At 47.7% G+C, this 23,292-nt stretch overlaps 1 pseudogene; it reads left to right on the top strand.

Moving 5' to 3' along the window:
* The first annotated feature begins 1,689 nt into the window (after positions 1-1,689).
* Positions 1,690-21,927, top strand: LOC113927698 (annotated as a pseudogene).
* Positions 21,928-23,292: the final 1,365 nt, after the last annotated feature.

The raw sequence follows: 23,292 nt of genomic DNA, 5'->3' as shown, positions 1-23,292 counted from the left end.
CTAGTGTCTTAACACCTGTCACTTAGCAAATGAACACCGGAGCACTGGGCCGGTTTGAGGGAGCAAACAAGGTGGTTGAGTCTGATGTTTCTAGCCCAGTGATGTTTCTGAGAGGCATATGGGTTTGGGTAGGAAGAAAGAAAGATCGGGGAAGATGGTGGAGGTGTTGTATCCACCCAGGGGCTGACTTGTTTAGGTCAGAGTTAACGGTCTTCCTGTTTCTCGGTGGACTGAAGTGTTTCCCGAATTTGGACAGGGCTGAGTAGCCAATGTGCTGCTGAAGTGAGTCCTCTGCACATGAGCTCGAGCAAAGTTTCCTGAGTGTTTACTGTGTGCCAGACAGGTGAACAGGGCACACAGTGCCTCCCTTTGTGGATGCCACAGACATTCCACAGAAGATCACGTGTCAGGGCTGTGGAGGAGAACAGGGTGCCACTAAAACCCCAGTAAGCATGTGTATGGGGCACATATGGGGATGAGCAGGTTGGTGAAGGCCCCTCGGAGGAAGGTCCCTTTAGGATAGATGGGAACAGTGAGGAATTTGGGGGATGAGAGAGAGAGTAGGAACATCCAGTATTTCATGAGATGGCCGGAGGCTGGGAAAGCTCCATGAACTGGAGGAGCCCACCCAGGCCAGTGAGGGAGCAGTGGAATGAGGTTGAGAGGAAGCGGGGGCCTGGGAGCCACAGACAAGAGGTATAGCAGGGGGATCCCTGGAAGAGATGAAGCAGAGCTGACATAAGCTGACTTGAGAGGATCATGACTTTGGAGAGAAAATGAACTTGAGGAGGCGAGGCTGGAGGTGGGCAGGGGACACCCATGGGGAAGCAGGGACACAGGCGAAGCCTGGGTGAGGGGGGAAGTGAGGTTGGTGTGGAGCTAGAAGGTGGCCATGGATATGGATTCAAGGAAAGTCTTGAACTTTTTGGTACATTGGAAGTAGATGGGTGGGAAAGTGGAGTGTCAGGAATGACCCTTCAGTTTCAGGCAGACATAACTGGGTGAACCCAGGTGTCCCCTGAGATGGGGAGCTGCAGGAAGGGAGGGGCTGGAGAGGTAGGTCCAGTGCTCCATGGTTTTCCTTCAGAGACCATAGAATCTGCCTTTCCTGGTGCACACTGCGGCCTGGCAGGGAGGGGCTGAATGGTGTACCCAGGCCATGTGTGATAGTAAAGTACCAAGAAGCCATAAGGTGCCATCCATTCAGCTGGGCAGGGCCAGAGTCCTGGAGCTGGTCCTGGAAGAACCTGATGCTCAGTCTTAACCCCTCTGTTGCCAGGCTATGGGAAGCACCTGGGTCATCTCCTGATGAAGAAAAGCAAAGCAGCTACACTGAGGGCTTTTCAAAGACTCTTGCCATTAGGATTCACAAACTATATAGACTATTCTTGGTAGTGAACAGTCCCGTGCAAAGAGCGAGGTATTAGTCGTATCTATGCCACACACACTCCCTGCTTCTGGTCTAGAAACTAGCCAACCTGGAGAGTAGCAGTTGTTCAATAAAGGATTGCTGAGTCTGCATCTCTGTGTGTCCCCCTGCAGAGTGGGTCAGTGTTCCTGTCCCTGCCGTGTTTCAGTGGCTCTGATCATGCTGTTTCCTTCCTGATAACTAGGGTGCACCATCCAGAGGGCAGGGCAGAGTCTGCTGCGATTTCTTGTTGTAAGCTTTCACTTTCAAATGGTGGAAGGAGTCAGCACAAGGAGTGCTGAGTGCCCCAGCTCCCTGTTTCAGGACAGGCCCCTGCAAACTTTCTCAGGCTCTGCTTCTCTCCTCTCCTGGGAACCACCTGCCTCTCAGACAAGAGAAGCCTGTAGCACCAGGGTTGGATCTGGAAGCAGGGTGTGGGGCTCGAGCAGCGAACTGCAGGTGCAATTTCTGAGAGCAGATTTAGGGTCGGCTGAGATTCTGGATGTTTTCACACTGTTGAGGTAGAGATGCTTATGAAGTCCCAGGTTTTCACGCAGGTGAGTGGATTCTGAAGATCCTTGTTGGACAAGAGGAGGAAAGCTGGGAGCAGCTGGCTGTGAGGAGGAGGCTGAGATCGTGGTGGGGCTGGAGGTGGTGGTGCTGGATAATAATGAGGCTCTGAGAAGACCCAGGACAACTACAGTGAGGGCTGCACTTCATTCTCTTATTTAATGACAGCTCTGTAGCATTCCTAGGACCAGGCACTGTTCTAGTGACGTGTACTGACTCTCCATACATAAATTCATAGGATTCTCCTTATACCTTGGGAGCCTGTTACCATCTGCATTGAGGAACTGAGGCAGAGCAGCTCAAGAAACTTGCCTCAGGTGATCCCACAGGAAGGAGCCGAATCTGGAGGACACGTCAGCAGTCAGCCCCAGAATCTGTCCTTCCCAGGACCATCGGTTGCCCGCCCCTCCCTCGGCAGTAAGTGGTTTGAAGTCCTTCTTTCTCACCAGAGCTCATTTTAACCTCTGCTGTTCCTGCTCTGCTGGGATCCTCTATCCTGAGGCAGAAACTCCTCAAGGAGAGAGAAGATGAGGATTAACCTTTCATGGGGAATTGTCTGGGCCTCAGCTATGAGCAAGGCCAGGTCCTTGGTCCTGAGCAGGAAAGAGCTGGGGAAGGGAGGGACCTGAAATTCAGGTGAACTCACCCAGTAAAGGACCGGAGGACAGGGTGCGTGTGGTGGGAGCCACAGTGTCCTTGAGGAGGACACAGTCTGACCCTCATGCTTCTCAGTCATTCCCTGGTCATAATTAGGGGGCAGTAGAAGAACAGCACGCAGGAGCTGGTGTGTCCTTCATGGGGAGGGCCCTGAGTCTGGGCCCTGTGCCCCTGTGGTGGCCTGTGACTCATGCAGACATGGAGGAGGCCCCTGTGCTGAGGCAGGAAGGTCTGGTCCTGTGGGCAGAGCAGGCTGGGAAAGTTTCCAAAGGGCTGGGAGGGATTTCTTGGTGTTAAAGTTGTGGAGGCCCCCACCCCACCAGCATGATGAGCAGTAGGAAAGGCTGTGCTCTCCTGCTGGGGACCGTTGCCAGCCCTGAGCCCTGCTGTCTGCTCTGAGGCCCAGAGCCGTGGGCTGGCCCTGCCTCCTCTCTGGAGGTGTTCACCTGCCTCCTGCCCTGTGTCTCCCCAGCTGTGAGGAAATGGAGGATTGCTGCAGGGGCCCTTTGCTCTCCCATCTCCCTTTCCTGCTTCTCCTCTTCCAGCTGCCCACTGGGGGGTCTGCAGGTGAGTGTGTCCCCTCCCCCTTCCTGTGTGTCCTTGGGGAGGGTGAGAGCCCCCGGGGAGCTCTGCTGGTGTCTCCTTCAGGACGGATGGCTATTGCTGGAGACCCTGGTTCTAGAAAGATCTTTGTGGTCCTCCAACTGCTAGTTGAAATTAAACATTTAAGAAGAATCCCAGAACTGTAAAATAAGGACAGGGGACCATGACAGTTGTCTAATGAGGACTTTATGTCTTATAAAGTAAAAAATGTGAATTTCACTATGAGAAGAGTAAAAATAAGTTTCCCCTTATTTTTTGTTTCCTGGCTTTATTGGTTTTTATATTCCACAGATGTTTATAGGGTATTGAGTATGTGTTAGGTGGTACTCTATGTAGAAACCCGACAGCCTCTATCTTCACAGAGCTTACATTCTGGCAGGGACAGCGAGTACTAAATTCAACAACCCCGTATAATCTCTGTCTGTTAGAGGAGTGGAGAGCATGGGACAAGAAAGTAGAGCAGGCGGGGCAGTCAGGGCTGCAGGAGGGCTGTGGGCAGGCAGCAGTGCTCCATAAGGTGGTCAGTGTAGGCAGGGAGATGGGAAGGAAGACATGGAGAATGTGGAAGGAGCCTGTCTGGATCCCATGGAGAGGGCGTCTCTACAGCAGTGAACAGCCAGGGCCAAGCCAGCAGTGTGCTTGGGTGTTCAAGGAGCAGAGGACGCAAGTGTTTGCCGGAGCAGAGTGAGCGAGAGGGAGAGAAGCTGCAGTTGGGGATCAGAGAGCATGGAAGGTCATCCCTAAAGGGCTTGGGGTCACTTGGGCAACTGGAGAAGCATTGAAGGGCTTTGATAGAGGAGGGACATGGTTTTGCTTACAGGTGTAAAGGGTCACAGACATTGATTGGAGAGAGCATAGTCACAGGGAGCCTAGTCACTGTCATTCCGCAGTTTAGACAGATGGTGACTTAGCCAAAGTTGAGTAGCACAGGAGGTGAGAAGTCGGTGTTTGGATGTCTGGTGGGGTTTGTCCTGCAGAAGTGTCCTGCTGTGACATGTCTACCAGGTCTCAGAAGACCAAGGTCTGTGAGGGGTTGGGGGCAGTGGAATAAACCTTCCATTGTAACAAGTAGTGATTTGGGTCCTGTGAGCAGTGGAGCGAGGACAGATTTTAATGGAAGTAGCTGTGGGCTCTAGTTTTTAGTGTGCACGTAATTCAGCAGAGGACAAAGACATGGGCAGAAATAATAAAATTAGGAGCAGGTGTTGGGAAGTTCCTGGGTGTGGACCAATGAGCAGAGAGGTCCCACCTAGGCCACAGGTGTGCTGTTTGGTCAGTTTTCAGTCCTGCCCTAAGAGGAGGCAGGTTAGAGCTGTGGATCTCAGAGTGTGGTCCCTGAACATCAGTATCAGCATCCCTGCTACCTCCTTAGAAATGCACATTCTTGGACCCACCCCAGACCTACTGAACCAGGAGCTCTGGGGGTGGAGCCCAGCAGTCTGTGTTTCTCAAGCCTTCCTGGTGATTGTGATGCCCGTGGAAGGTTAGAACCACTGAGTTAGAGAGTCCTCCATGGAAGACCTGGAGCCAGGAGCACAGGCTGCTGAGGGCGTCTCTTTGACATCATTTCTGGGTCTCAAAGTTGTGGTTGAGGATCTTGCTCTGATTCAGAGTGGTCAGAGCTGAGCCCCTCAGGTCAGGGCCTCCCACCTGACAGTGTGTTCCCTGCCCCTGTCCTGCACCTCTCCAGCTTTCTCACTTCTATGTCTGTGTCCACAGAAGAGTTCGTGGTGATTGGCTCCCCGGACCCCATTGTGGCAGTGCTGGGTGAGAACATCATGTTGCCATGTCGTGTGTTCCCAGCCATGAGTGTGGAGAACATGGAGCTGCGGTGGTTCCGCTCCAAGTTCTCAGAAGCAGTGTTCATCTATCAAAACCAGCAGGAGCAGAGAGAGGAGCAGCTGGCCCAGTACACAGGGCGGACCTCACTGGTGAAGGACTTCCTCACCTCGGGGGAGGCTGCTGTGCGCATCCACAATGTCCAGGCTTTCGACAACGGGCTGTATACCTGTTTTTTCAGAAAGGGAAGCTTCTATGAAGAGGCTAGTTTGGAACTGAAGGTGGCAGGTGGGTTGCTGATCTATATTTAGACACTTGCAGTATTGGAATTGGGAGCAACCTCAGGGTCTAAGTAAATATGCCCTCAATTTATAGATGAAGGAAAGGAGGGTCTTTCACTCATTCATTTATTCAGTACAGATATATGGAACCCCTAGTACGTGCGAGCTACTGTTCTCTGCACCTGGATACATCAGTGTAACAAATAAAAATCCCTGCCCTGCAGAGTTTATATTCTAGAGACAATAAATAAACAAATAGATAGGTTATAGACGATAATATAGGTGGTAAGTAGTGATTTAGCTAAATAAATATTTTGGCGGTGAGAGTTTCAAGCAGAGGAACACCCATGTGAGACCCCTGAGGTAGGAGTGTGGCAGGTGAGTCTGGGCAGAGAGGGAGGCCACATGGTTGGTGATGGAGGTGAATAGGAGGGTGGTGAGAGGTGACTATCCGGAATGAAGAGGTGTTCCTGGTCCAGGTGCACAGAGAAGAGATTGATCAGGAAAAGTCCATGAGGAGCACACACTTTAGTGGGCATTTCAGTGAACCAGTGTTCTGAAATAGCCTTCTGGTTGATAGATCTATGGTGGGGCATAGATAGCATGGTGATTGTGGTATGAGCAGTTAACCAAATGGTCCTGGAGCTGGAGCATGTCCTTCCTGACGGGTGCAGGTGGTGGGACTGGGGAGGAAGTCGACAGGAGTCTTGTTTGGGGGGTGATGGTGATGCCAGACCATTAAAGGCTTCATGTGCTGTGTTGTGCAGTTTGGGTGCAGAGCCGAGGGAATTTTAAACAGAGCGGTGGAGGGAGGTATGTGTGGGCAGGTTTCCTTTGGCAGCTTTGTGGAGGGTGTATGGAAGGTGAGCAAGACTGGAGGCCCGGATGTAGTTATGGGGTAGAGAGGATGGCCACCTGAATTCGTGCAGTGGCAGTGGGGTGGGAAAGGAGCTCTCCAGCATCAGAGAGTTTTGGAAAGTAGACCCAGCTGCGTGAGGAGATGTGGGGACAAGGAGAGTTTGGAGGAATGGAGAGAAGGGACTGCAGAGACTCACAGTTTTTCTTTTTTGGCAATTGGTTGTTTAGTAGTAGAAATACTGATATTATGTGTAAGTTGCCGATTGCTGTCATAATGTTGTGTAACACAGACATAGAAATCTCAGTAGCCTATTAGCAACAAGCGTGTATTTAATTTGGGCTTAAAGGGAGTTCAGCTCATCTGGGGTGTATTCGGCGAATCTTAACAGGGCTTACTCATACATCTTCGGTCATGTAGGGGAAATATAATTAAAAACATAATCTTCCAACCCCGAAATCCTCTTCTCAAAGATAGTAGGAAGAGAAATCCTTTTTATTATTAAATTTGCATTAACTAGAATGTGATGTGCATCGCAGAGATTCTATCAAGAAATGCAAAGACAGAAGAACTCTCATCTTTTCCATAGCCATGCAGAAACAACTCATTCCATACATGTTCTCAGGATCAGCAGTTATGAGCCGTAAAGTAGATGGACTTGCCAGCACTTTTTGTCCTAGACGGTGCACCCTATATTTACTTGGAAATTGGGGTGACCATCTATGTTAGCTAATTGGCTTTATTCCGAGGAAAACCAAATTTTCCTACCTTAAAAATTAAAAAAAAATATTTCCAGGGTAGTTAACATATAGAGTTATGTTCATTTCAATAGTGACTCAACATTCCACATATTAGTGGACTTTTCAACAGAAACTCTGCAGGCTAGAATGGAGTAGTGTGATATATTCAAAGTGCTGAAAGGACAAAAATTTGGAGCCAAGAATACTCTATCCAGCAAGGGGATCATTCAGAATAGAAGGAGAGATGAAGAGTTTCCCAGGCAAACCAAAGTTAAAGCAGTTTCTTTTTACAAATTCTCCTGTCTTTATGACAGGAGGTGGTTTTACACATGGGTGGATCCTGGTGCCCACTGAGGTTAGGCTCCTACCCTGGCACAGGAAGGGGGAGAGAGGGGAGCTGTCTTCCTTGGTGTTAACACTTCAAAGAGAGGGTTCCCAGGTCCTTGAGAAAGACATTCCTGGATCTCAAAGCTGACAAAAGGCCTATCTGTCCCCCCGCCAAAGGGCTTATATACATTTCAAAGAGGGGAGAAAACACCCACAATCACAAGTTTCCTCAAGTAAATGCTATAAGAAAAGGATGGGAAGGGGCTTTCTTATTTTCAACAGGGACAATAAGCCTCTTACTTTTATTTTTATATTTATTTATTTATTTATTTATTTGATGAGAGAGAGAGAGAGAGAGATCACAAGCAGGGGTGGGGGAGGGGCAGAGGGAGAAGGAGAAGCAGACTCCCGGCCCAGCAGGGAGCCTGATGTGGGACTGATCCCAGGACCCTGGGATCATGACCTGACCCGAAGGCAGATGCTTAACTGACTGAACCACCCAGGCGCCCCAGCCTCTTACTTTTAATATATTTTGCTCTGACAGTGAACCTTGGCTGGGTTTGCTCACAGAGCTGTTTTTCATCCGGCTGTTGGCTGATCTAGGACAGCCGCAGCTGGAAAGGCTGTGCTAGCCTGAGCATGTCCCCATGGCAGAGGGCGAAGCAATGGCACAAGCAGTTTCCAACCTCTGCTAGAGTCACATTCCCTGAACTTGCAGTGGCTGAGTCAAGTCACACGATGGAGCCCAGAGGCAAGGTGTGAAGGCAGTAAAAATACATGGTGAGGATGAGCAGGAGGATGTAAAGAAGGCTGAAGGACTGGGAATAATTTCATCATCAGCCTATCACAGATGGGGCAAATATCAATCAGTTTAGGATTTGAGTTTGAAGCATCTATGAGCAATCCTGGCAGAGCTAACCCCAGGGATGTGGATCTTAGGGAGGGAGCTCAGGAGGTTGGTAGGGTTATCAAGGATGCAAGTCATGTACCAAGTGGTAGTGGGTGTGTAAGCAGATGCCCAGGAGAGTGTGTGAGGTGAGAAGAGCAGAGAGAGATGGAACCTGGGACCAAATTCCTCCTTCCTTCACTCTGGGTGATGGATCTCCACCCTCATGGTTGGGGAGAAGAGTCCCACCCTCTGTGCCTGCTGCAGGTTCCCCTGAGCTTTCCTTCTGTTCTCCTTGGCAGGACCCTTTACTTTAATCCTTGCAGGGACCACTCCCCCAGGGAACCCCCAGAATGTAATGCTGTCCCTGGAGTTGTGCACAGGAAGACTCTGCTGGCAACCTTGGGGTCTGGGTAGCCTCCCTGTGCTCTCCAGCTTCTCTTTTGCAGGTGTGGGCTCTGCCCCTCAAGTGCGCATCATGGGACCAGAGGAGGATGGGGTCCGAGTTGTGTGCATGGCCTCGGGGTGGTTCCCAAAGCCCCAGGTGCAGTGGAGAGCTGTCAGTGGAGAAAAGTTCCTGACATTTTCTGAGACCCAAGCCCAAGATGCTGAAGGGCTGTTCACCATGGAGGCCACTCTGGTGGTGAGGGACAGCTCTTCAGGGAATGTGACCTGCTTAGTCCTCAACCCCATCCTGGGCCAGGAGAAGGGGGTGGCCATTTTCATCCCAGGTCAGTACTACTTCCCACTCCCAGAAGGGCGGGATGGTCTTGTTGGGGGTCCCCGGGTGTGCTGGGTTGGGCTGTCCTGGGCTGTGACCCTGATGGGGTGTCTGGCTGGCACAGAACCCTTCTTCCCCCGGAGTTCTCCTTGGAAGCCGGCTTTCATGGTGATCCTGACTGTGCTGATGCTCCTACTCCTGGGGGCTGCCTTTTACATCAAGAGAGAGCATACTGCAAAGCACCGGGAGAGACAGGAATGGGAGAAACTGCAGAGGGACAAAGAGGAGGACCGGCTGACAAAGGAGGAGGCACTGAAGGCCAGAGGTAAATGCAGGACAGGTGCCATGGTAGGCCAGTGTGGTAGCTGGTGTGGAGGAGAAGCGGACAGCAGGGCCCTTGGCCTGGAGCAGGTGGCTGAGGAGGACCAGAGAGGGCAGCGGGGGCCGTGGAGGCTCCAGGGGTCTGGAGGTAGATCTTCTAGGAAATGGAGAGGTCCTCTTGTGGGTTTTCCAGGTGCAGTCTTTGCTGTTCTTAGTGATGGGAATTCATGCTTATTTTTCACTTTCTTTCAGATGAACTCCAAGCAGATCTTGGTAAGTTGTGTCCTTTTCCCAGAAGTTTCTGTGTCTCCTTTGTAGGAGACATTCTGTTCTCAGCTCACCTGTTTCCTGTGTTGCCTTTCAGACTGGAGGAAATCGGTTTACCTGGCTGGTGAGTGACTGCCCAGATGTCCTTGGGTCTCTTGCCCCCACTAAGCCAAGGTGTCCCCTCTCCTTGTTTCAGGCAGAGACATGTGGACCCTTCCCTGGGGCAGAAGTGGAAGCTGGTGGGAGGCTGAACACTGCTCCATGGACTTTCCCCATATGGGCAGTTGTTTCCCACCCAGTGCTTGGGAACCTGGGGATTATGTGGGTCCCTGGAGTATATCATGCATCTTAGGTTTATTCTAATGCTGACCTGCCCGCCCCATTTCTAGCTTTTTAGCCTTCAATGCAACTAGTTCTCAGTCAACCTGGATGCTCTGAGATTTTGTTAAAGAAGCTATATAAATAAATGGGGTCATTACGTTTAGGAGCATGATCCTTCCACATAACACCAACCAGGCAGAATCTTTTCTCTCTAGTTCCTGGAGGTGCTGATCATAAAGTGTTGGGTAGAGGACTGGGCAGACCGCGGGTGGGAATGTGGTGGGGTGAGCTGTCAGTGGTCCAGATTAGTGATGTGTTTTCTGAGAAAGTTTGGCCACTTTTACCCTAGAGTTCAGCTAACATCCCATCCTAAATTCATCTCCCCTTTTGTGTTATTTTCCAAATATCTCTTCACTGGAAAACATTGGATATAATAATGATTTCCTACATTTATGGAATAATGTATACTTAATTTCCTAAAATATTTTCATCCATTGTATAATTTTTGACTTATTAAAGCAAAATTGAGAGCAGATAGAATAAAAATTTTGGGTTTTTTTTTTTTTTTTTGAGGGTTGTAAGGCTCAGGACACTAACTTGGCAAGGGTCACACAGCATCAGCAGGCAGGGGTGGAACTCAGGCGGCAATGCGGGCTCTCTGACCTGTGGTCCGGGGAATTTCCCACAGCACCCTGCTGTCTGCACATGGCAGGAGAGATCTCCTCTCCAGCCTCTCTCCTTACTCTCTTGGTAGTGTCACCTGCAGCACAGAGGGGAGGCAAGGGCTGGTAGATCAATGCTAAGCTGACTCGTTCTGGCTCATGTCTCACCAGAGTGTGTTCCCTTTCAGCCTTGAAGAAGGCGCAACTGTATGGAGGTAGGTGACTCTGTTTCCTGTGGTCTTACCTCCCCAGCCTCAGCTCTGCCCCCTTCTCGGTCAGTGGACCCCACACCAGGATGGGGTTGGTGTCCCTGTACTCCTTGTCACGTTTGTTGTCTCCTTCTGAAGACTGCAGAGATTGTCCTTGGGAACACAGATCGGCCTCTATTCTGACCCATCCTCTACTGTAGGTTGCTGTTAGAGTTGGCAACACCCTCTGAACACCCCTTGTTCAACTGATAGTTTTGTTGGTGCAGTGACAACAGAGTGGTCATTTGTAAGGACAGTTGGACCATGGCATTGACTGTGTAGATCAGAATTTGCTGTCTCTAGAAGATTTCAGAAATCATGCTCGCCTGCTTAGGACTCAGGTCTTTCTAAGGGGATCCTTGCTTCTGAATACATTTTACCCTGAAATTCCTACCTTTTTTGGGATCTAATTTTGGTTTTCTTGTTTTTTTTTGCTGTTTCTCTGGAACGTTGGTCTTCATTTTGCTTCCTCATGTTCTGACTCCTTGTCCAAGTTGAGTTTTTTCCTCTAAACCTCTGTGGTTGCTGTGAAGTACTTTCTTTAGGTCAACTGTTCTGAATCTGAAATCCAGAGCCTCCAGGATGTTTATGGAGTCCTGGTGGTGTGTTTGTGAGCTACCTGCAATTATATACAAAATCCTATGTATATGTTTGTGTTACAGAGTTAAGAAATTAAATTTTTTTTAAAGGACAGTAACTTATAATTGTTCACAACCATAATGTCTCCTTTTAGGAGAATTCAGGATTTACCTGATGGGCTCAATAATGGTTGGGTTTATTAGGGGCAATGTGTGAGGATTTCAACAGGAAAAACCCAGAGGAGTGAAAATTGTTTACCAGAGAAAAGTTGGGAGCAAATCAGGGAAGGAAAAGCTGGTTGGGGAAGAGAGGAAGAGATGAGAAGGAGGGTAGAGAGCTTGTGATTTCTCTTGGAGAGACTTTGGGTGGCTCAGAGTGGTGGAAGAGAGACCACAAATCACAGCCGTGGTGGTTCGAGTGGGAAGTACACAGAGGATGTGCAAGGTATTTGGGTGCATGAAAAGCAATAAACTCCTTAACACTTTGAGAGATTTCTGAAAAGACTTACATCTATTTTAAGCTGTTTTGAAGTAATTTTTTAAGTGGGTTTGCTTCTAATAAGGAGACTATCTCAACCTTCCATTAGTAGTCGGGGCAGGAGTGTGAACCAGAGGTTCCTAATGCAATGATAAGTTATCCAGAGCACCCGTTAGCATTGGGGTTGGTTAAGAATTTGGGCCCTCTGAACCTGTGTAACGTGTGCTTTCCTGTCCTGGCTGTTTCTATTTATGATCAGGGATATAGACTGTGAGAGCAGAGAAGGGGAGCCAGGGGTGCAAGAGTCTAGGGGACCAGATGTGTGAAGAAAACTCCTTAGAGAGCCGTGCTGATTCTTGGGATTTATTTGTTAAAAATGAGGATTAAATAGTCTTCTTCTAGCATCACTTCCTTCTCTGCTGGATTGAAATTCATGTGTTTTATTTATTTTTTACTTATTTATATATTTTGTAAGATTTTATTATTTGTCAGAGAGAGGGACGGAGCACAAGCAGGGGGAGTGGGAGAGGGAGAAGCAGGCTCCCTGCTGGGCGGGGAGCCGGATGCAGGACTAGATCCCAGGACCCTGGGATCATGACCTGAGCCAAAGGCGGATGCTTAACTGACTGAGCCGCCCAGGCGTCCTGAAATGCATGTGTTTTAAAGTATACCTTGTATACCTTCTTTTTTATAAGGATAGACACCCTTACGGTAGTAGAATCCATATTTTCACATTGATGAGCTCATAGTATGAGGTGAACAAATGTCTGATCTCATCTTATTCATGAAATTGGAAGAATAATTTATAATGAAAGACTTGCTGTGGAAATAAAGTGAAGACTGCACTTGAACCACTGAAGTGCATAGCATAGCTCTGAATGCATCATAGAGTCTCAGAATAGAATGCCAACTCCCTTTCTCCTCTTCCTTCTTCTCCTCCTCCTGATGTCTCTTCTTTGCTAATCTGTGTCAATTGTCATAGAAATGTAGAGCTGGCTGTCAACTAATGTCTGATGATGAACAAGTAAAGTTCCCTTTTCTCAAAAGGTGACATGGGTCAGCCCACTTCATGTGATCTGTTTGTATAAGCAAATCAACAGAGCAGGACATACCACTTTATCTGAATAAACCTGTATGAGTGAGAATAATGGTCACCTGTTTTCACCAAATGTTCAAGAAAATGTCCTGTTTTTATTTTTATAAGTGCCCTAATTTTGTTCTGCAGTCTCTGCCCTATTGGAGGTAACAGCTTTCTCAATGCAGACTTCTCAGGGTCTTATGACATATATACGTTTTGCTTTGATCAGTTAGCTTCCTTTCTTCTTCTGAAAAGGGAGTATGAAGGTCAGAGGAGTTTATGCCTTGTGTCACTGGGGGAGGGAGTCCCTGTGCTCTCCTCTTGATCATTTCAGGACCTCACCCTGTAGAGGATAGCTTGATATGATCCTTAGGATAATTGGGTTTGGGGTTCCAACTAGGTGTTTGGAGGCATTGCTCTTCCCCCCCCAACCCTATCTCCGGTTCCTTAATCTTAATCACATCTGTAAAGTTCTCTCTGCCAAAACATATTCACACTTTCTGGAGCACAGGACACAGCCATATTTGTGCGCCAACCACGTGAGGTGTCTCCTGGTGTTTTGGATCTCTCTGGGTGATATAGGGAGAAGCAGATGACTAGACCCAATATTTTTGGGTTTCCCCTTACATATAGGGATATTTTTCCTCCCGATGCCCCATGAAACGGGGAAGCAAATTCAGTACTTTCTGTCCTCTCACTGGATGTATGTCTTTCCTGCTCTGAACTTCTCTCTCTCCTTTCCTTGAAAGCTCTCCATTACCTCTTGACTGGGCAAGATTTCTCTGAAGCCATATCCTGAGTTCTCCTCACCCATGGCTGATAGTCATCCTCCAAGTGCAGCTCTGCCAAGTTGTATTGTCTCTACCATGGCTTCGAGTCAACCTATAAGTTCAGCTCAGTCAGTCCTTTATTAGTAAATGGATGCCTCAGAAATTTTGATCTCCTCAGTTCTTTCTCAAGAAAACCTAGCTTTCAGGATGGACGTGTGGCTAGGGATTGAGGAAGCATAATTTGATAGTGAAATCTGTGTAGAGAACCTTCTTTTTGGGTCAGTGTCCAGTCTCTCAGTGGTGTTAAGCTTTATGGCTTGGCTTTCCTGGGAAGATTGTAGCAGGATGGCTGTGTGTGTGTGTGTGTGTGTGTGTGTGTGTGTGTGTGTGTAAGATAAATTCGTCAGGTGAATGTTTCCCAAAGATTTTTCCCTATAACTCTTGCATCAGTGTATTTCAGAAGATAGATACTAACACTGGTCTGTACAGTCCCATCAAATCTCTGATTTGTTGTTCACATTTGTCAAATGTGGTTTTCTTGTAGATTGGCGGAAGGAGAAGTTCCAGGCCTGTGAGTTACTTTGAGTTCTTTCTGGGTGCTTCTACTGCTGCCCCATGGCTGCTGACATCTCCTTCAGCTTGCTGTGATGATACAGATGCTGGCCCCGTCAATGGTGGTGGGCTCGGATGGGGCAGTGAACGTCACCTAGCTGGGATTGATGGGTGTGACTGATATTGGATGCTAAAGAGATATCCTTCAGTCTTGGAGTCCAGTCTGATCCTCAAGTGCCCTGTGACATATCTAACTCCCGAATCATTCTTATAGTTCCTTCTCTTGTTTGGAGGGCTATGGGCTTGAGTCACAAGACTCTTCTCTCCGAAGGCTTAGCCCTCCCTGCATGCAGCTAGGTGTCTTGGGTGATGGTGGTGGTCGTGTGCTTTGTTATGGGGCAGGGAAAGGCCTTGCATGATTGGAAACTCTCTCTGCAGTGCCTGTCACTCTGAATCCAGAGTCTGCCCATCCCGACCTTGCTGTCTCTGAGGAAAAGACTAGTGTGACCTGGAAGGAGACATCTGACAGCACAGGAGATACCTGTAGCATCTTGGGTCATGACGGCATCACATCAGGGCGCTGTTACTGGGAGGTGGAGATCAAGAATGGAGATAGAAGTGAGTGGGCTCTGGGGGTCTGTAGGAGAGGTGTGCAGAGGAGGGGCTGGTACCAGGAGTCCCCCCAAAAGGGGTTCTGGACTGTGGGGAAGAATGGTGATAATCTCTGTGCCTTCACTACTAAGCCTCACAAATTCTTTGGAAAAATTCCTCAGAGGGTAGGGGTTTTCCTGGACCTCAAGGGAGGGGATGTCTCCTTCTACAACATGACTGATGGCTCCCACATTTTCTCTTTCCCTCTAGCTTCCTCTCCTGAGACTCTGTTTCCATACTTTGGGTTGAGGACAGGAAATGTGTCCCTGACTGTCTGCTCTGTGGTGGGCAGGCTTGCAGAGACCCTTGTACCCCTTAACAATCCTTCTTCTTTGGAGGAGCCTGTGAGCCTCTCAGGGGTGGGGTTCAACTCAGTCTCTTGTGTTGATGGTGCTCCCCCAGGGGCTGAATCTCCATTACTCCCCTGCAGCCCTGAGGCTATGTCCCCATAGAGTCCCAGCGCTGTCCCAGACTCCTCATGGTGGCTCTTCCTGGAGCTGCAGACTCCCTGGGGTAATAGCCTCTGAGGTTAGTCCTGGATGACCTGGTGTCTCCCGTTCTCTTCTGGGTGCATACTGCTGGGGTGTGGTATGAGAATAGTCAGTTCATGCCTTATGATCAGGTATTAGAAGATAAATGTTGACTGAGCTGATATGGGATAGGCTGAATTTTGCTTTTGGAAGTTATGTTTCTTTTGGTCATGAAAATTATTTCATGGAGTCTTTGTATCGTTTTGATATGAAATGAGATGAAGTCTGAATTACTCTGAAGAATGAAATGGTGTTTATTTTATGCAGAATTTTAAATTGTGCAGACGAACCCAGAGGCTATGGGTGGGTCACCAGCTCTATTTTGGGAAGTTTTGGGAAGTGTGCACTCTGACTAGAGACTTCGGCCATCCAAAAATTTCTGAATACATGGATGGCTAATGGACTTTAAGAGGAGTGTAGCGTAGTATTCTTTTGTATATGCTTCCTATTCTGGGATGGACAAAACATACTTATCTTACCAAACCTTAGTAAATATCTGTTATTTGTGAAATACTAGCGGTGCACTAATTCAGTGACTGGAGGATGAGAATTTGGGTTCCCCTGTGTGTCAACACAGTTGGAGAGAACAGAACTGCTCCCAGAATAAAGATGTGAATGAAAAAGAGCATTTTCAGACCCTGGGTTAATTTCAGAAAGCTTTCATCATGAGTACAGTTCCAGGATCTATGTATTGCTTCTCAGTATTTCCAAGTCCAATTGTAAAGGTGGATAGAAACCACAGGAAACAAAAGGAAGCCAGACTATTGAGGACTCAGACCTTCAGGAATGAAGGTGTGTTCACTCCTGAGGTAGAGAACTCCAACCTGCTGTGATTCTGGGAGAGATAAGACACAGAGTTGGAAGTGGAAGAAGGAAGTCACAAATCTCAGTTCCTGCCTGTGACCAAAAAAAGGAAAAGGACTGTAGTAGCTTTGCATATTTTCTCTTTCTTGTCACGTAGATGTGTCATTTGTATTAATTATCTATTTTCTTTCTCCCTTCTTCTTACTAGTGTGATTTTATTCAAGTTGTCAGTGGTGATATTTAAAATATAGTCTCTAAGTAAGAGAGTGGTCCAATGATTGTGGCTGGACTTAAGGAATAAATAATATAACTGGTCGATTCAATGCCTGGGACTGCCTGTCTCTTCCATTTTGGGGAAAGAGTGAGAACTTTTTCACTTGTAAGTGTAGCTCTGTAGATGAGTAAAATGTGGAGTTGTTGTGTTGTTATATGGAAGTTCCAATGTGAGTAAATGGTGTTATGTGGAAGCTGAAGATCTAAAGATGTGGACTGTGCTCATTTTCAGTTCATTGCCCTTTGATTCAATCTACCCTGCATTTGCCCTACTTGTTGATACTGGTGCTGGATGTCATAAATGTTTCATTTTTGCCATGTGGCTCTCTTGTTAGCCTTTGTCAGTCAGTGCACTGTCGGGGTTGGCCAGCAAACCCTGAGATGGTGAATGAAAAGATTACTCCAGACACCTTCGTAGGAAAAAGGAGATGCCCGGGGACCGGAAGCTCTTGTGGTGAAAGGCCTCAAGCCAAGCTTCATCTCCATTTTTATTGGGGTCTTATCAATACACCACGTGCAAGGGCAAAACAAGGAAAGTGTAACCTTAATGATCAGGATAATAGTATATGGAGCGGTGTGTGATAAGGGCGAGGAGGCAAGGAGTTCGTGAAGTACATGACCACCACAGGTGCCTTTCTTCAAAATTTAAACATTACTCCCTAGATGAGAACCTTGAGCCACAGTAAGAATCTGGCAGCTTTCAGCCCAGGAACTTCAAAGGAGGCCCAGCGTTCGGGGCACTCCTCTTTTGTTTTTCAATTAGTCTCATCCAGGGAGGCATATACAAGTCAGATTTTGTCTATCCAGGCACTGTGAATTCCTATAGTGCACCACAGGGAACACAGCAAGATGTAGCAGGGGAAAAGGCTTTCTTCTTCTTTTGGTGTTTTTTAAAACAATATTTTATTTATTTATTTGTCGGTGTGCACAAGCACAGGGAGCGGCAGGCAGAGGGAAAAGCAGGCTTGCCTCTGAGCAAGGAGCCCAATGAGGGACTCTATCCCAGGACCCTGGGACCATGACCTGAGCCAAAGGCAGATGCTTAACCGATTTAGCCACCCAGGTGCCCCACTTTTGGTGTTTTTTCCCCGTGATCCTATGATGTGACTGCCAGTGGCCTGGAGAAGGCCTAGCTTCTCTCACCTTTGGGTGAATGAGTACGGCATTGCAATAGGGCCGTGATCTAGAGGGCTGCTTCCCAGGGAATCTTGGGAGTTTTCCTGCTCAGCAGGCTTGGCCTGTGGCCTGTGGGTGAATTTCTTTCCTCCCTGGGGACCCTGGTCCCACCTTCTCCAACAAACAGAATGTCAGTCTTATTCTCTCAGATGTCTTCCTTTGGGTGCTCTACCCCAGCCCTGGGGGTAGCGTCTGCTTCCTGTGACTCCTTCTGGTTTCCTCAGAGCTTTCTTTTACCTCTTTCATAGTTAAACACCTTTTGCTTAATAATTCTTTCGATCACATTTCCCCTGTTAAAATGACTGATGTGGTTTCTGCCTCCTGACTGGACACTGACTGATATGAACATCTAAACTGAAGCGTATCTTGGAGGAGGGCTCTGCACTGCTCACAGTATGTGGGGAAGGATAGTGGAGGAATTTTCAAATTTATTAAAATGTTCACCCTAACAAGAAAGCCATAAATATACTCTTTGTGTCTTTGTAAATATTTTAAATACTCTGTATGTTAATCTATTATCTGACATGTTCATCTCCTCCCTCCATATGGCTTGTGGCTTTGTGACGCTGGATTACTTTTGGATGGGCTATGGGCATATTTCCTTTGAAATGGACAGGAAAGGAAGGTATGGATGTGATATGAATTATCCACACAAATAAGAGGAATCTTTTGAAACAAGTGGGCCAGTTGCCCGTGTGGAGGGGCCCATGGGAGGAGTGAGGTCACCATCATGGCAAGAACGAACCCTTCCATTTGTCTTCCCCTTCCATTGACAACTACTAGGATTCCAAAATCCAATAGAGTTTCCGCTACAGAGCACGCCAGACGCCAAAGAGATCCATCCATGTTTCTAACTGGAAGTGTGTGGATTGGGCCTCATGGAGACCAGAGCCCAGGCAGCAGTGGTGGGGCCTGTTACCCTGGTTTCTACAGTGGTGGCAACACCTGCCCGTGACTCCTCAGGAAGAGAGGGTGGGGGTCGAGAGGGGTGAGTGAAAGGCTACCTGGCCCTGTGGGCTGCACCTGGAGGACCCTATAGCTCTGAAGCCACAGAGCAGGGTCCTCTGAGGCAGGGCATCTGTGACTTTGTGGGGTGGAGGGGGGAAGGGAAAAGGCAAGGGAAAGAGGCACACAAGAAGAAACCCTTTATGCACTGTCTGCCCTGAGAGTTCAGCAAGAGAACACCCAGCACCACTGGGACTCCCGAACTTGAGGATCCTCCTCCTGGAGTGTGGGGCACACCCAAAGCCCAAGGGCTTAGTACATACTGCCCCTACTCGGTTGCCAGCCTCCCACTTTTTTGTTGTTTTTGAGCCTGGTCTAAATAGCTACCAGGGCTGCTCTGGTAAGAGAAGCCAAAAACTTGTGCTATTCTGCCACCTGCTGGAATACTAAAGAAGGGCCTCTAACTGCCCACCTGTGGAGTGTTAGGCAATTCCGTGAACTCAGAAATAAAATGAATGGACAGAAGGAGTATTTTACCAAAGAGACTGAAATTTTAAAAAAGAACCAAACAGGAATTCTGGAGCTTGAGATCTCACTAAATGAGATGAAGAATGCATTAGAAACATCGGAAATAGAGCAGATCAGGTGGAAGGGAGAACACACGATTAGAAAGATGGAATCTAGAAATGATTCAAGTGGAAGTGGAGAGAACTACGACTTTTTTTTTTTTTAAGTGAAGAAACCCTGGGGCGCCTGGCTGCTTCCATCAGTGGAGCATCTGACTCTTGATCTCTGGGTTGTGACCTCAAGCCACACTTTGGGTGTAGAGATTACTTAAAAGAAAAAACAAGCTTAAAAAATGAAGAAATCCTGCAAAAGCTACCAGTCTCCATTAGGAAAGCCAATCAAGAATAATGGGTATACCAGAAGGAGAAGAGAAGGAGAAGGGGACAGATTTGTTATTAAAAAAATATTATCTGCCTTCTCCTAATGTCCTCCAGGCTATTCCTTATGTTCTACAAATAAGTGAAACCATATGATAATTGACTTTCTCTGCTTGACTTATTTCACTTAGCATAATCTCCTCCAGTCCCATCCACGTTGATGTAAAAGTTGGGTATTCATTCTTTCTGATGGCTGAGTAATATTCCGTTGTGTATATGGACCACATCTTCTTTATCCATTCATCTGTTGAAGGGCATCTTGGCTCTTTCCACAGTTTGGCTATTGCAGATATTGCTGCTATGAACACTGGGGTGCATATGGCCCTTCTTTTCACTACATCTGTGTCTTTGGGGTAAATACCCAGGAGTGCAATTGCTGGGTCATAGGGTAGCTCTAGTTTTAATTTTTTGAGGCACCTCCACACTGTTTTCCAAAGTGGTTGTACCAACTTGCATTCCCACCAATAGTGTAAGAAGGAAGGGAAAAATGAAGGAGGGGAAATCAGAGGGAGAGATGAACCATGAGAGACTATGGACTCTGAGAAACAAACTGAGGGTTTTAGGGGGGAGGGGGGATGGGTTAGCCCAGTGATGGGTATTAAGGAGGGAGCACTGGACATGTAGGTTTACAGTGCAGGGATGGATGATGATAACCCAAGCTAATGGTACCAAAAAGAGACCAGGTGTAGCCATACTTATATCAGACGAGATAGACGTCAAGCCAAAAATAATGACAAAATACAAAGAAAGCCATTGTATACTAATAACCAGATCAATTCACTAAGAAGATGTAACAGTTGTAAATACATATGCTCCCAACACCTGAGTATTGAAATACATTAAACAAATACAGATCTTAAGGGAGAAATAGACAACAATCCAGGGATACTAGGGGACCTCAGTATCCCACTGTCAACAATGGATGGATCGTCCACACATGAAATCAGCAAGGAAACATTGGAATGAAACCACACTTTAGAACAAATGACAGACATTTACAGAACGTTCCATCCAACAGCAGAGGAATACATAGTCTTCTCACATGCACATGGAACATTCTCCAGGATAGATCATATGATGGAGCACAGAAATCTAGGGAGCTGTCCTCATCCTCCTCCCGACTTCGGTCCTGGGACCTCCCTGGAATTAACTTCTTTAAATCTCCTAACCAGCCTGTCAGTGTGCATGTCCTCCCATCTGCCATGAATACAGGAGGCTCACTACCTGATCTCACCAACCTGAACTTTCCCCTGCCACTACCCACCCCTTGGACCCTGAGGAGACAGTCTACCCCAGCCTGAGTGGGGGCAAGAGTACCTCCAGTCTGACCCTACCATGATTCAACTTGGTGTCCGCGGGGCCCGGGCCCGGGCTCAGGATATGATGAGCCAGGACTTTATTCCCTGTTCGGCTACCCATCCTGCAGTCCTCCCTGAGCAATCCCAAACCTCCAGGCTTCCCTGAGCAGTCTCTAGCCCCAGGTCCAGGGCTCCGACAGCCACCCCTCAGTGTCTGCCTTCTCCCTGGGCCACCCCTCACTCAGTGCCTCAGCTGTCTCCTTCTCCAATTCCTCCTCCTCAGCTTCCTTTCCTGTGCTGGGTGGCCCCCCTTACCCAGCTTCTACCCCTGGCATCTCCCCCTCCCACCACCGTGTGCCCCTCAGCCCCCTGAGTTTGCCCATGGGCCCAGCTGACACCAGAAGGTCCCAACAGCAGCTGCCCAAACAGTTGTCACCAACAATGTCACCCACCTTGTCCTCTATCATGCAGGATGCCCCCTGGATACCTGCAAACTGCCCACCGACCAATGGCGGCCTCCATACCCATTCAGCTCCTTGAGTATGGTTCTGCCCACCCAGCCACCCACCCTGAAGCCTCTACATCAGCCAGGGCTGTCTTCTCAAGCCTGCTCAATACAGCTCTCAGGTGGGCAGCCCCTGGGCAGACACCCCATTATGGAACACTGTACCCACCCAGCTCCAATCTTACCACTGGCCAATGAGTGACTTCAGCCTGGGGACTGTCTCCTCACAGCATGCTCTTTGATGACTGCTGCTTTGACTCATTCTCTTCCTGGCATGCACAAGCTCTGTCCCAGCAGCTGGAGCAGTCCAGCAAGGGAGCCCATCAACCTGCGTGGTGCTGGATCCCCCAGCTTTTCTGAAGGCCCTGGATTTTTAGGCGGCGAGGGGCCAGTGAGTGGCCTTCAGGGCCCTTATGCCCTCAACCACCAGAACTTGACCCATTGTTCCATGGCTCAGGGCCCAGCATGATCCTCCCAGGAGAGTCCTCCCAAGTTTCTCTAAGGAGATTTTTGGCAACCCTGGCTGGTGTGCCTGGCTTTGAGGTGTCAGCAGCCTGGCTGGGGCTGGGGTTGGGACTGGAGAGGAGCTGCACATGGAACCACTGGGCCTGGATGGGCTCCACATGCTAAGTGACCCTAGTGTCTTGCTGCCCAATCTTGCTGTGGTGGATTCATTCCACAGTGAGCATCTGCAGTGAGGAGCCTCATCAGGATCCCTCTTCTTGGCTCTGCCCCATCACTGTTCCTTTCCTCCCTTCCCACTGGCCAGTAGAGACTTCACTCTGCCCCCAGATCCTCTTTCTAACATGAATGAGAGATCCTAAGCATGAGAAAAAGCAAGGGGTTTGTCCACTTCAATACATAAAGCAATTACTAAAGGACATAAGGAGACAAAGTGATGTAACACCACAATAGTAGGGGACTTTAACCCTGCATGTACATCAATGGATAGGTCATCAAGGCAAAAAATCAATAAGGAAATGGTGTCTTTGAATGACAAATTAGACCATGAGGACAACACTGATGTATACAGAACATTCCATCCCCAAACCACAGAATACACATTCTTTTCAAGTGTATATGGAACATTGTCTGGAATTTATCACATGTTAGGGCACAAAACAGGCCTCAATAAATTTAGGAAGAGGGAAAGCATACCAGGAAAATATTTTGACCCCATGGTATATAACTAGAAATCAATCACAAGGAAAAGACTGGAAAACACACACACACGTAGAGGCTAAACAACATGATACTAAACAACTAGAGAGTCAACAAAGCAATCAAAGAAGAAATAAAAAAATACATGGAAACTAATGAAAATGACAACACAATGATAAAAAAATCTTTGAAACACAGGGAAAGCAGTTCTAAGGGGGAAATGTTGAGGGATGCAGCCCTACCTGACGAAACAAGAAAAAGCTCTAATAAATCACCCAACATAAGGAGCGAGAAAAGAAGTACACATGAAGCTCAAGGTGACTAGAAGGAAGGAAATCAAAGATCAAAGCAGAAATAAATCCATAGAGACTAAAAATCAATAGAAAAAAATCAATGAAACCAACAGCTGGTTTTCTGAAAAGATACAGAATTGATAATCTGTTAGCCACACTCCTCAAGAAAAAAAGAGAAAAGACCCAAATAAATAAAGTCAGAAATGAGAGAGGAGAAGAAACAACTGACAGCATGGAATGCAAAGGATTATGAGAGAATGATGGCAAGCTGTATGCCAACAAGTGGAAACCTAGAAGAGAGGGATAAGTTCTGTGGAACATACAATCCTCCAAAATGGAGTCAGGAAGAAATAGAAAATCTAAGCCAACCTATTGCAATGGAAATTGAAATAGTAATAAAAAAATAACTACTAAAAAACAAAAGTTCAGGACCAGATGGCTACACAGATAAATTCTACCAAACCTTTAGAGTTTTCACCTATACTCCTCAAGTTATTCTCAAAAACAGAAGAGGAAGGAAGCTCCAAATCTATTTTATAAGGGCAGACTTAATCTGATACTGAAATCAGGGAAAGACACCACAAAAAAGAACACCACAGGCCAATATCT

The sequence above is a fragment of the Zalophus californianus genome, chromosome 7 (genome assembly GCF_009762305.2).
Source record: "Zalophus californianus isolate mZalCal1 chromosome 7, mZalCal1.pri.v2, whole genome shotgun sequence".
NCBI lineage: Eukaryota > Metazoa > Chordata > Mammalia > Carnivora > Otariidae > Zalophus > Zalophus californianus.
Note: the sequence above shows the minus strand (reverse complement) of the source record. Positions and strands in the feature narration are given on the sequence as shown.